Genomic DNA, 15,178 nt, shown 5'->3' with positions numbered 1-15,178 from the left:
ATCGAAAGAATGGCAATTTCTTCGACTGGGTTCGATTGTGGACGCACGCAGCTAATAGCGATAAGCTTAGCCGGATTTATTGCACATCCGTCTATTTCAGGAAGCATTGATGCCAATAATAATTGAGTTTCAATGTCGGCGCAAAAGAGGCCTAACCTTTATTTCTATTATTGTTAAAGTATTCTATCTTTTAAAGTAAATCAAAGGAAGGCTAATTTATTTTCATCATACTTGCCCGTCTCGTGGATCTTATTACATCGTATAAGGCTCATAATCCAAGATATTAGACACGTGTCTTTTATTTAACATTACGGCACTTGTGTTTTATATGGGCTCGCGCTCTTAATGTAAAGTATCACTTTGCATACTTGTATCATAAGCTAATATTAACAGTCTTTGTTTGCATGTGTGTATGTAACAATGGCACACTGTTAAGTGTTACCCCTGTTAGGTTGGTTTTGATAAATATAGTGTCGATGGTTTCCCCTTAGCGTTCTAGCATCCTACATAAGCGCTATAGAGATTGTAAAGTCGGTAATTTTTTAAAACCGGTATAGCGGTATCTTTCGTGAAATAAAGTGTAATTTTCTTTTCAAAACGTTCGTAATGCATTTACGTTGGCTTTGTTTGGCTCAATTGTATGTTTTATTACTATTACGAGGTACGGCGGCATCAAACATTTAATTTACCGCCAATAATAACTCTAATTTTCCGATGTACTTCATCTAATATACTCCAGTAACTCCAGTTTTCTGATTCCTAAACGTCATATTTTAAACACACAAAGGGAGCTAGCTACCTATTATTCTGAGCTAGCCAGCAACTACGTATATTAACAACACAAAATACCTATATCTTATCAGTAGGTAAATTCTTCCAGCTACTACTTTCACTTTCACTTTTGTGTTTGTAAGTGTATGTACTAAATTGATTTCGTAAAACCTGACTCAAATTAAAGTGCCTTACTGAATAGTGGCGTGCATCAAGTTCTTTACCAGCATATATGTAAAGCTGGGACAGGGCCAAAAACGTAAAATCCTCCTCTCAAACGATTTATATTTTTTTTTTGGGGAGGCAGTGCTTTTGTACATGTATGAAATGCATGCAATTCTTACATAAAACACTCTATAAGAAGTGATACACTCGAAAAATGGAAAAATAGGTATACCTCAGGATCAACTGCCGGAACAACGCAGTTATTTTTACCAAATGTCAAACAGGCCTACAAAATTCTCAAACAAACCGAACTAAACCCGATAAGAGTGCAGATTCTTACGGGACAAGGTGGGTTCTCGTGTTCATAGGTTTAAATGTAACCAATCATGTAATTGCGATCCAGAAACAGCAGAGAATATTATTCACATCATATCCGAATGCCCGAGATTTGGAAGACAGAGATATGACACTGAAATAGAAATTGGAAAAACCATAAAACCAGACCTATTTAATGATTTGATGAGCAATATTGAAACAAGGGAAAAATTCCTTGATTATTGTGAGAACTTAGCAAGAATTATAATAAAAGAAAACAAGACTAACTAATCTGTGAACAGTGCAACAACCCTTCTACATAAATGAATACATTAATATACCATACCACACAATGTATCCCACACATCAATACATATATATTATATAAATATATAATTATAAAAATATATCTGTATATTACTGTAATATACATCTATATATAAACCATCTGTACATTGAAACGCCCGCCAAACTAACCAAAAATTGTTATTGCAAAAAGTGAAGGCTCTGGTTGCTATGTTATAAATCACACAGCAACAAAAGACCACGACATGATGACCCGCTAATCTTAACTAGTAGTAAATTAAATGCAAAAAGTTGGTAAGGAAGAGGAAAAAAAAAAAAGTAGAATAATTAGTAAAGTCATGTAAAATTACTTAAAAGAAGTTGTAGGAATGGTATATCTTTAAACAAAGTAAAGTATGTAATTAAACAAAAACAGAAAATGGAGGGAGAAAAAAACAAAAATAGAATAAAAAAATAATTATAATAATAGAGAAAAGTATTAAAGTAGAAGAAGTATTAGAGTAAAAGATATTGTAGTAGGTACCCGGTTGTAGACTCCGCACAATGTAGAAGTTGCGTAAAAAAAAATGCATGCAACTGCGTCCAGAGACTCCTCCACCTACCTCCTTTGTCATAAGCTCATTTTAATTTAATCGTTTAAGAGTTTGCTGCAAAGATATGTGGTAAACTGGAGAACTTACATTTCACTGACTTACTGCCCATTGCAGTAGTGCTATAATTTTGCTAGAACCTAACATCCTGTTCCAAACACAGAAACTGATTATTACTAATGGTAGAGTCTCCAAAGGTATAAAGGATATAAATTTCTACGAAGATCTTTGCTTTCGTGACATTTGACTTCTTTAATACTAGCGACCCGACAAGCTTCGTGCGGGTGCAATCTAGATACCGATGTGCGGCAGTTTGGAGTTCTAAATAATATTACGGTAAGCTTAGCCTATACTTAAGGGTATCTATATATATTATTTATATTTTACTAGCATGAGAGCACCGATAGATATCGCTACAAACACCCCGTGCCCGAAGACCGATGCCCATTGGGACGGACTAGCGGCCCGCCAGCGACACTGCCCCCGCTTTTTAAATCCCTGATATCCTCTAAGATACTCATTTTATTGCTGTAAGTGGCTATTTAGATCTCCATGAAATGCTAAACGGATCTAAAGTGTATGTGTGAACAAGCGTGCGTGTGTGCCATGTAGTTTCAGTTGATTAGTTCGAATGAATCATAAATTAATTTTTGATCCACTCAGTCAGACACTTTTTAAGTTATAACTTACTGCAAATGATTTAATTCATTAGGATTTCACGTAATATCGTAGGTACATTATAATATATAAATTGGTTAAAATGTCTATGTATACTATCCTACATGTTACAGTAACTTGTAACAACTACACAGAACATTATAGGGACCTACTTGGACCTTTGCACTTACCTTCTTTGCCAAAGGAAGTGACGGTGATAAGTTATATAATATTTTGGGATAATAGGGTCAGGAATATTACCATAATCGAATTTACTTCATATTGTATCCAGCGTTATGGGACGTCATTAATTATTTGGCTCTAATCTCAATTATAGCTCAACAAGCGAGCGCCAAAAGGTGTATTGTCTACATTTCTAACACTATATCTTTATCTTCGGCCTACAAACATTAATAATAAGAGCCATTTATAATACAGACGGTAACTGCATATTAAGGATTTGGGTACACTAAAATGAACCAATATATTTAATAGTTAATTATACTTTATTTTCCAATTGAACTGTATATTTTTAAAACATTAACTCGACCTTTGCGTAGTGTTTTTCTCTTAACATATTCATGTGGGAGCAATAGAACTTTTATGATAGAGCTCGTCCGATGAAGTATTTATAACAAGTCTGCTTATTTCCGCCGCTAAGCAGCATTGTTGTTTTCCGGTCTGAAGGGCGAGATTGCTGTGCTAATTACAGGCACGTGAGGCTAAACACCTACGCCTAGAATGATTGATACAGAGCGACACTTTGTGGGAGGTGCGCCTTATATGCGAAGTTTAGATGGATACATGGTACATACGATAGAAAACATCGCCTATGAACAGAGCAACACTCCGCGTTGCATGTAAGGAAATAGTAATGGCCCTGAAACGTGCGCCCGGCGTAGCTTCATATGAAATGAAATAAATAAATAATAATAAATAAATAAATATACTACGACAATACACACATCGCCATCTAGCCCCAAAGTAAGCGTAGCTTGTTTTATGGGTACTGAGATAGCTGATGAATATTTTTTTATGAATATAATACATATAAATACTTATAATATGCAGATAAACACCCAGACACTGAAAAACATTCATGTTCATCACACAAACATTTTCCAGTTGTGGGAATCGAACCCACGACCATGGACTCAGAAAGCAGGGTCGCTGCCCACTGCGCCACTCGGTCGTCAAATGAAAATACACTTTATTGTACACCTAACAGAAATGAAATTATAAACAAAAACAACCTTAAATAAAAAGCAGGTACAATCGACGGCGGCCTTATCGCTAGAAAGCGATCTCTGCCAGGCAACCCAACAAAGGATAGGAAAAAAATAAAAACACATACTTAAGGATTAGGTTGTAAGCCTAATCTGCCTGTAATTAAACCGGCAAGCACGCCCTTTAGATTGAAACACAGCCACAGTACTTCCCTGTCATAAAAAGCTCTGCTTGCTGCTCTGCTTCTGCTACAAAAAGCTAAGCTATACTTCTTATTAGGAGTGTAAGTAATCGTTTTTATGTACAAGCAACATCATTACATAATGCGTTGTAAAAAGCAGGGAAATTAAAATATAGTTTACATAAATATAACCTAATGAGAGAATCCTGAATATTAAAAACAACAAACACTACATTACGAAATTTAAGCTTAATTTGCTATACTCTGCGAACAGCAGGAAAATCTGTATGGTGTAATTTATAATTTCTTTAATCCGTATCCGTAATTGTTAAGTCGAGTCGACTTAACAATTATTCATTGTAAAGTCTACATCTCCTGAGGGTGCTCCGGTTTCGGAGCGAAACGTACGTAGAGGGTACATTGCCGAGGATCTGTTTGGTTTGGAGTATACGTATTGAAGAAATTATAAATTACACCACAGATTGAACAGATTCTGCTGCTGTTCGCGAAATATAGCAAATTAAGCTTAATTTTCATAATATATTATGGATTTCTGCAAAGTAAAGCCTGCTTCTATCCAACAAACACAACAAAAGACATTGAACACTGGATAAGTATAAATCAACTGATACATGCGTTAATGACTTTATTCGCTCGCAAATGAATACATAACTCCTCGTTTTCGTTCATCAGGGGGAAATATATTGTGCTTGCGTATCTACAAGTAGGAATTACTATTTTGAATACATTTGCATATAAACATAAAGCTATCATCATTGTCAATCTATTACGGGCCCACTAAGACCGATGCTTTCTGAGTCTAGGGCCGTGGGTTCGATTCCCACAACTGGAAAATGTTTGTGTGATGAACATGAATGTTTTTCAGTGTCTGGGTGCTTATATGTGTATTATAAGTATTTATGTGTATTATATTCATAAAAAAATATTCATCAGCTATCTCAGTACCCATAACACAAGCTACGCTTACTTTGGGGACTAGATGGCGATGTGTGTATTGTCGTAGTATATTGATGAGGCGAGATGATGACCATATGACAAAAAAAGTCATGAATATAGAGGACGGGAAAAGAGGCCGTGGACGACCACCAATACCTGGCTAAGAACAATTAAAAACGACATAATCGCGAGCAACACAACAGAAGAGAAAGCCCACAACCGCACTGTGTGGCGGAGGAATACTAGGATGGCTGACCCCAAATGAATTGGTATAAAAGCCAGGAGAAAGAAGAAGATTAAAGGTCTCCTTCCACAATTAGAAGGGTTTAGGCTGTAGTCCCCCACGGATACTAAGTGCGGATTCGTTGACTTCTGAATATTATGGTGATTCTGTTAGGCATGAGGGTTTCACGATGTTTTACTTCACCTTTACAGCACTTTATATAAAATTGCTTAAAACGCACATAACTTAAAAAAGTTAGAGGTGTGCGTCGGGGTTGAACAAACCTCCTGTTTTATTGAAGTCGGTCAGTAAATTTTGCTTCATTTTCGGACACCTACACGAAATAACTCACTCGAACTTTTGTACGCTCTTTTTTCACGCTCTAAGCGAAACACGCCATTCCCTGATTGAAGAATGGTCGTGCGATCGAAATGCTCTACGTACAAAAACAATAATACAATAGGTACTATTTGTGAGGTTGAATAAACCAATCATTCAAAAACAAAGGTTTAATTCATATTTATAAAAACAAGCAAATTTTTATTCTCGCCAATTAATATTATATAATTAGTAAAATTAATTATTATTATAATTAATTTTATGTCATTCTGTTCTCTAACTAACCTGCACTTATGAAAGCTTTCCTCATATAGAGACATAAAGGCGTTGCAGTTTAGTAATATTATGCAAATAAATATTGTTTCCTAGACAGAAATGACTGTATCCCGCAATACTTAACTTAAATGTCCCTAACTATTCTAGTTTATCGCGAGGTTCTGACTAGTTAGAAAATGAATGTACTGCGCCTGCGAGCCGAGATTTTCTGAGAAGACGTGGCGCACGGGTTCAGTGTTTTTTTCGTCACGATGGCGGGCAGAATGTCCAAGTAAGCAAATTGCTATTTATAAGAGCGCGAAATATGAATTAAAAATTATTTGTAGTTGAAGCCTTTTAGCGTGTTTCGTATAATCAGTTTCAATATGCTAGGAGTTCTAGACTAGCAGCTACTGCCAGAGAAAGACTCAGCGTAAGAGACGAGATGAGTCTTTGTGTTGTTTCAAATATTTATAGTAGGCAATATAAGCAAAAACCATTCATTTTCTTAAACAGTTTTTTTTCTATCTGGATCTATAATGAAGTGTAGCTTTTCAGCAAGCAAACAAACTACGATGATATAATTTAGGATCAATTAGGGATTATATATTTCCTTATTACTGGCACAGGTCTACTGTATCACAAAGAACGAAAAAAATTTTCAATAAGGCTGGAACGACCCCGGGACTTCTTGTTTAAAACCATAGCGCTCACCGCTGCGAAAGGGAACTGTGCGTAATAACCGGGAATGACAGCTCTTAAATGCATGGGGCGGATATTAAAAACCTAGAACAAAAACAATAACTATCAACCCGACGTGGGAATCGAAGCCAGAAACTCGCAATACATAGTCGCTAGGCCAACGACGCAATTTTAGTAATTTACATGCATCATCAACTATAACCCATCTCCCGATTGGTCCAACTCGTATGTCTATTGATATATTAACCTCATTATATCGGGGATACATTAATAAATTATTATTGCACGATACTTAGGTTATAATTACACGCATCATTATTTAGAGAAACAGTGTGCATCAAAAACTACGCACAGTATTTAGAATTGCATAAAAATGCGTTATACAACGTGTAAATGAAAACCGAAGTATTACTTTACAGGCTTTAGAGGTACATTATTAACTGTCTCTGAATCTTATCTTTGTAACCGAAACTCTAATAGTTTTTGAGTAAACCACTTCCATAGTTTTAACTGAAAGAAATCAGATACACCCCTTTCATCTCATGCAAAATTACAATGACTCCTTTTTATTAGGTATGTGTTGCGTAGCATAACTATGTGCGTGTCTATCTTTTATCTTCATTAGGGTTGTCATAAGTAGGCACTTAGAATGTTTTGTATTTGTTTGTATGGAAAAATAAATATGCTTTTGATTTTATATTTTTACAGTGTCGTTCCTTATAAAATATACTTATAAATTATAGTAATAATAAACATTTATTTCAGACGCTTCGACCCATAGATTGTTAGTGTATTAGTAACAATGCTATGCAGTAGGTATTTCGTAATTCTATTAGATACACGTTGTATTTATAATTATGAACCAATTCCAACGTGGCATTGATTTTGGACGAAAGCGGGTGCATTTGCCTATAAAAGGCAGATGCCTTGATGAGTGAGCTGTCACTCTTTTAGACATTTTATCATCTACCATCGTACTTCTGACTAATTCGTTAATTGCAATTTTTGTGTTTTACTGTTTTTCAAACAAAGAATTTTACCTATTCGTTTGAGATTCTGTCGAATAATATCTATTTTAATTTTTTTCCCTTCTGTTTGCTAGAAATATAATTTGAGAATTCAAATTTCTAGGGACCTCTAGTGAAACTAGGAGTACTATAAATAATAGTTCGGTCTTTGTTTCCCCTAGGAGTTTTAACTAGGAGTCCTATAAATAATAGTTCGGTCTTTGTCTGTGTTATCAGAGGATTTTTATTTAGAACCGACTGGATAACTATTTTGATTGCTTTGAAGCAGATTTAGTTCTTATTCCACTTCAAGTTAGCCTGTGTCTGCCAGGTGTTAGTCTGAGATTAGTGGGCTTGGTTGGAATACCAAGAAGAGAAGAAAACAACTGTGAATAAAAAAACTATGAATAAAATCCATGATCTTTCTACGTTCTTTAGTTTTTCATAATGAAAAAAAGATATATGTTTTTCTTGACCATAATATTCTTAATTAATGGTTGACCGCTTTAGACGATTAAGTAAATTTTCTTGACAGAAAAAAATTTAAATTTACAAATCCACAAAATTTTTTCTTATCCCGTTCCCGTTCCCATCATTATGAAATACCACCTCGGAAAACAAAAGCCTATTATATGTGCGAAATACGAGTTATCTAAAACATACCTGGCATTAATATTTTCCACGAATCACCCACAGTTTTTAGGAAAAAACTTAGTTTTCACCGAAAAGTGTTCGGTGAGTTGAATTTTTTGTCAAATTAAGTTTACACGACGCTTTGTCAATGCTATGTGAACTTGTAATTGACGTCAATATTGTCCATGTTTTTGTGTGTGTGTGTTATATTTAAAAACGTATATAATGCTAGTTGTTCGTGCATATGTGTGAAATATAAATATATTAAAATTTTCGGAATAAATAAAAACTATAATATATTTAGACATTACTGAGTATTTTTGTGGTATTACATTTTTTAATTACTTTTTGTACTCCTATAACCGACTCGTCGACTCCTAATGCATCAAAAATTGCAGAAAAATAATTAGGTACTAATTGCAACGTTGCATCATCATCTTCAACAGCCTATTTCATTTTACTGCTAGACTAAAGGCCTCTCCTAACTGGAGGATTTGCCCATAATCACGACGCTGGGGAGCCGGGTTGGTGATCGATGCATACTAAAATATAATCCGGTAATGTCACGATATTAACATTAAAAACTCGATACCTAACAACTTTGCTGATAACTTCACGATTTACTGAAAAATAGCTTATTCGCAATCGTATAACTCTTATTTCGTCGCTATAAACGCAACATGGCCTCTCTGATTGAAGGATGGCTGGCTGGTTCTGTACTGCGTATATCCCTTGATTTATACTGCTTTACAATTTATTGGGCATGCAATAATCTACTAATTTATTATTTTTACTATGCACCGATATTAGTTTCTGGAACGTAGTTTTGGTATATTCTGGTCGTAATCAATAGCTTAGAGCCAGTGGCGTGCACAGGGTTTTTTTGACCAGGGTATGCATAAAGAAGGAAGGTGCTATAAAATGGAAAAATCCTTCGCATTTATGAGTCATACAAAAATTTTAGGGTATGCAGTGCTTCTGTGCATATATGAAGTGCACACCACTGCTTAGAGCTTTTTGTGATAGAGCTCGTTCGGTGTACTATGGCGGAGCGGCATTTCTGTGTTCCGGTTTGAAGTTCGTGGTTGCCGGTGAAATTACAGGCACTTGAAGCTTAGGTACGACTCTGGTTGATGGACACAGGGGGCACTTTGTAGGACATGTGCCTTGCAAACCTCGCGAAATGTTGCTCTGTTTATAAGCGATGGTGCAAAAAAAGCCTTAGTACAGAATTTGCTGGTGTCGTTTTCGAGTATTAAACTCTGTATTGTCAAAATAAATAGGACCTAACTTAATTGTTTTAGAATCGCAAATCCTGTATTTCTAATTCATATTTTCTACAGAATTTCAGGCAAATTTGAGCTTTAACAAAATGGCAATAAGATCCATTTTACTCCGATGTTCAAGTATTTCCCTAGTCGGCAACGACCCCTTGATTGCGAGCGAGCAAATTTTGTAGTAACAATTTATTTATTTACGTATGTATCTGCCAAGAAATAAATAGCATAATATCAACAATAGAAATCATGTAGCAGAAAATCTAACTAAAGTAAATCTATCTAACGATTTGTTTTCTGGTGATAACTTAATTGTAAGTAGGTTAGTGATTCAACTCCAAATTTTTATTTATGTCAATACATACCAATGTATGAATTTTATGCATTAATTTAATATTTAACTTTAAAATAATTTATATTGAAATACTCTCTTGAAAATGATTTAACTTAACTGAAAAAAAACTCTATGATCTTGAAAAATACTAAGATTTCGGAGGGTTTTTTTTTCTTTTATTATTTCTTTTACTTATTTTGTTATCTATAGCAATAGTAAAGCGGTGATCGCTACTAAGCGATAAGGCCGCCGCCGCCGCCTTTTGTATTCTGCTTCTATTTTTTTGTTTCTTTTTTTTCTTGTATAATTCTTCATGTGGTGTCCAAATAATGAGTAATAATAATAATAATAGCGCATTGGGTAGGAATTCGACTTACTTTCCGGGGGCCGAGTTAGAATCCCAGCACCTCTAAGTTATGTGCGCATTAATTAATTAAAATATCACTTGCTTTAACGGTGAAGTAAAACATCGTGAGGAAACCTGTACGCCTGAGAGTTCTACATAATGTTCTCAAAGGGGCACTTCGCACTGGGCCAGCGTGGTGGACTACGGCTTTAACGTTGTCTCATTGCGGGAGGAGACCCGTGGTCTGTAATGGGCCTGGGCCGGTAGTGGGTTTTAACTACGTCATTGAAGCAAGTTATAAAAATAATCTTTTTGTTTTTAAATGATGGAAAATTCTGTTACTTAATTATTGTTAAAGTTTTTAAGAACTCTGCACAATCCTGCGTAAGTACGTCATGATCAAAACAAGGAGCAAAGGATAATCTGTGAGTTAATAAATGCGTTATCACGTCCCTCGGTTAATTTACGTTTACCTAGTATCCAACGGTATAATTAATTATGTTAACGGGCAGATTAACATGATCTATTGTCTTAATTTTGGTGGAGTAGCCTGATTCAAATCAAACGATTGGTTTGGTACAGCAACTTTATGATCCACTTCTGTAGGTAAAAGGATGAGTGAGGTTAGAACTCGAATAATCTTTTCTCCTTAATTTAAATATAATGGTTTCAGCTAACAGCATAAATAGCTGATTATGACTGTTAACTGTATGAGTATGAGTTATGTGCTGAGTATGAGTTACAGTACTTAAACTAATACTTCAAACCAGCATGCGAGGCGGGAGCAGCATGGTGGTTCTAACATAAGTATCTTTTTAACCTGTTAAAAGTTACCCATGCTGGTAGTCAATAATGGTAGACCAGAGAAAAGTACCGGGTATCAAACCCGGGACCTCCCACTTTCAACGACAGTGCTGACCGCTGCGCCAGAGAGGTCATCGAAATCTATAAGTCCTTCTCTTCTACGAGACAGGCAGTCTGTGGCAAGTAGTAGGGCATGAATTATTATGGTAGTGATGATTGTATTATTATTAATGTTGGTAAGAAATGTTAAAAATCAAGTATATTTTACAAACAGAGCCAAAGAACAAAGCCTATGGCATAGTTACAAGTTCTTTAGCGACTGTAATCGTCTTTGTTGGATACATGAACAAGATGGGTTTAATGACTGTTAAACTAAATAAACACTTAACATGATAAAAGGTAGGTCCTAAAAATACACTTTGTTAACATAATATCTATACCCATCTTCATACATTACCGTTAAAGAACAGCTTTGGGAATCAGGATTTGGATCGTAAATTTAAATAAAATGACTTAAATCAAATCGAATGACGGTCTGTGCAATTCATTTTGTTTAAATTTCAGAAAAAAAAAATAAAAAACGTATTTATAAAAAAATTATTGCTTTATTTTATTTTATTTTATTTTAGTGCCACGTGTAATCGGTCTTAACCCCTTCTCGTTGTGAGAGGACACCCATGCCCTTTAGTGGGCCGGTAATGGGTTGATTTGATGATGATCAGAATGACTTGCATTCGTACTATTTTTTAAACAAAGTTACCAACTTTAGACTAGATACTAAAAAAAAAAAAAAACGCAATACAAAGTTTGCGCAATGAGACAAGTTAGATTGAATAGCGTAGAGACCTGTATTATGTTTTTACAAAGAAATATTCATCTGATATCATAAAAAACAATCGCATTTGTAAATAATAAATAACATATAGGACATAGGTTATTCAATGACAAAAGTGAAAAATACGAAGGTTTTCCGAATATATTGTTTTATCCCCTCAATCCGTGAAAGCCACAGGGTGTAATGATGCGGCTGCGGCTTTCACAATTTCTTTACTAGATCTGCCCGTGGCTTTGCCCTCGTGTATTATTCGCGTGTACGGTATCGTAACATCTTAGGCTTATGGAATGAGCTTGGAAGACTGGGCTAACCATTCCAGCTGTAATGATTTTTTGCGCACAACATGCGAACAAGCTTCCGACTGTAAAATGAGAGAGATAAGATAAGAAGTGTATTTCTGCATATATACTAATGCTATAATATGTTACGGATGTTACACGGCTAGAAAGACAAGCCAAACAACTTAATTTCAATTTTATAATAAGTATTATTTCTTTCGACCGTTTTTTCTCCGACTTACTATGCAAATCCAACTGCCACGGAAAAGTTATTACGTATCAGTTTTTAGGCTAGTAAATAACCACATTATTTGGCAATCGCTAATAATGTGGATTGATATTGGTGTAAGAATTTTTTAAATCGGCTAAAAAGATGCAGTTTTCAGTATAGGAGGTAGGTTTTTGGGGTAAAAAATTCTCAATAAATAAATAAATCAATGTATATTATATACTTTTTACATAAACATCTCTCTGTGCCTCGGGGAGCACGTTAAGCTGTCGGTCCTGCGCTTAATTTCTTTGCGATCAAGTTGGACCTGCCGTCCCATCGGACCATGAAATTGAGGGAATAGATAGTGCACCTGTGTTTGCGCACAACCTTGTGCACGAGGACTAGGGATGTGACTTATTTCATTACAACACATACCGAACATTAATGCTTATCGGTATTATTTATTTTGTATTGAGTTTTTAGGTATCCTTATATCACACCTTTGCCGGATGTGTTGCGGTTTAAGAAATGTATTGTTTTCATAAGAAAAATATTCACTTAACTCGTGTTGAAAGAACTTATTGTTCTTGGTGTAAGGAATCTACTGGATATATTCGCTGGCCTTAATAACTCTCGGACTCATAAAGTATATGCAAATTAAATATTCATTATCAAGCCCCCTTATATATTATTTTTATTGTGTACTTCTTGTATTTTTTGTTATACCTAGCAGCAATAGAAATCATCGCATCACATCTGTGAAAATTAGAACTGTCTAACTATCACGGTTCATGAGATACAGCTAGGTGACAGATGGACAGCCAGAAAGACGGAAGGACATCAGAGTCTTCGTAATTCCTTTGGGTACGAAAACTACAAAAATCCACAGTAAAGATCACGTCAATCTGTTACTTTTGCAGCATGATTGGAGGACAAACCAACATATTTCGCAATTAGTATTTTAAAGTCTTTGGTAAAACAAGGATTAGTTACAATGTTTCAACCATAACCGTAGATTACCATACGATTAAATGAGTTCAATGTAGGCGAAACACGCTTCAAAAGTACGGTAAAAATAGTATATAAAAATTCCAACCACTCCTAAAGAATTACGTAGGTGGTGTTGGGAATTTCCTGATAGCGGCACAGTACAATTTTAAGTGCGGGTTCATGTAAAACCTTTTCGGAGAGACAAGAAATGTTTGTTTCACCAGAAGGAGGTTGTAAGGTGTACATTACCTACCTATATATCATCATATCAACCTTTTACCGGCCCACTGCAGGGAACGGGCCTCCTACACATGAGAATCGTTTAGGTCGTAGTCCACCATGCTGGCCCAGTGCAGATTGGTGGACTCCACACGCCTTTGAGAACATTATAGAGAATTCTCGGGCATGTTTTCTTACGATGTTTTCCTTCACTGTTGAAGCACGTGATATTTCAATTGCATAAAACACATATAACTTAGAAAAGATAGTGATGCATGCTGGGATTCGAACTCGGCCCCTCGAAAGTGAGTCCGAAGTCCTAACCAATAGGCTAGTCACCGAACATTTATAATCACCTATATATTAACTTCCCACAGCTGGGTTTTAGAGATTAGACCCACCACACTGTTCCAAACCGGGTTGGTGGGCTATATGGAATATTATAACAAGTTAAATATAATCTTTCTCGAGTTATTTAACAGAAAAACCCAATACCTAAAAAGTTTAAGTCCGACACAGGATTCAAACCCAGCACCGCGTGCTCCGTACTTAAACGTTCTAACCTCTAGACCAAGAAGCTAGTTACTCGACTACCTATATGTATGTTTTTTTCTCTTGAGGAATGTTTCTGTTGAAATAGTCTAATGAATTTTTATAAAAGAGGTGTCGTTAATTCGTACTAGATGTAGAAGTGTGAAGAATTTGTGACATCAGGAAAAAAAACGTAGTAGGTATAAGTCTTATTTGTTAAAATGCTTTTCAATTTAATTAAACAGCCGACAGTTTTATATTTAGCAAGAACGAACAAGTAGTAATGGGTAATAAATGGGATGGCGAGGTCGGACCTACGAGTATTAAACTAGTTCCAAATCCTCTTTGCTAATAAATTATCAGCTTTTTTGCGCATGCAGAGGATGCCTGGATTAAAGCATGATTTATCTTAACCGAAGCTGATATCGCTTTTCGACCCCCTAAATAAGGGTGGGATGCTGTATTACGAGTATGTTCGACATGTGAATGAATTTTGACTCGGTTTGTTTATTTTGTTTGTTTGCGAGATTGAACCTAATCAATAAGGATTCTGTGACGTAGTGGTTTAGAGGATGTCGTCTATTGCTTGTCCAGGTTTGATTCTCGTTCACCCTACCTGCAGTATCTGTGTGGGCTTCACCAGAAGAAAGTAGATATACATATGTGTCTCGGTCTGAATCGATTCCTAAATAATGGAATATAATGGAACCGGTTTCGTTGTATATTCAAGTTCAAGACTAAAGTTCAGTACCATATGGTATTTATTTTTTATATACAAAATTTAATAATGTAATGTATTTTACATTTCACAACCGTTCTCTTACAACTCAAGACGAAGTTTTGGAATTTGACAGCCCAAAACTTGGGAAATACTATTTAATAGCTAGGTCCTAGGAAGCTGAGTAAAGAGAAAAAAGCGAAGACGAATTAATAGCGTGGGTGGGCGTTGCTATAGACGTTGCTAGGCGTTATATAAGTGATCCGATTTCTTTTAAAATATACCTTCCATGAGCCATCCCCTTTGT

This window comes from Pararge aegeria, chromosome 11, assembly GCF_905163445.1.
Source record: "Pararge aegeria chromosome 11, ilParAegt1.1, whole genome shotgun sequence".
Lineage (NCBI taxonomy): Eukaryota > Metazoa > Arthropoda > Insecta > Lepidoptera > Nymphalidae > Pararge > Pararge aegeria.
Note: the sequence above shows the minus strand (reverse complement) of the source record.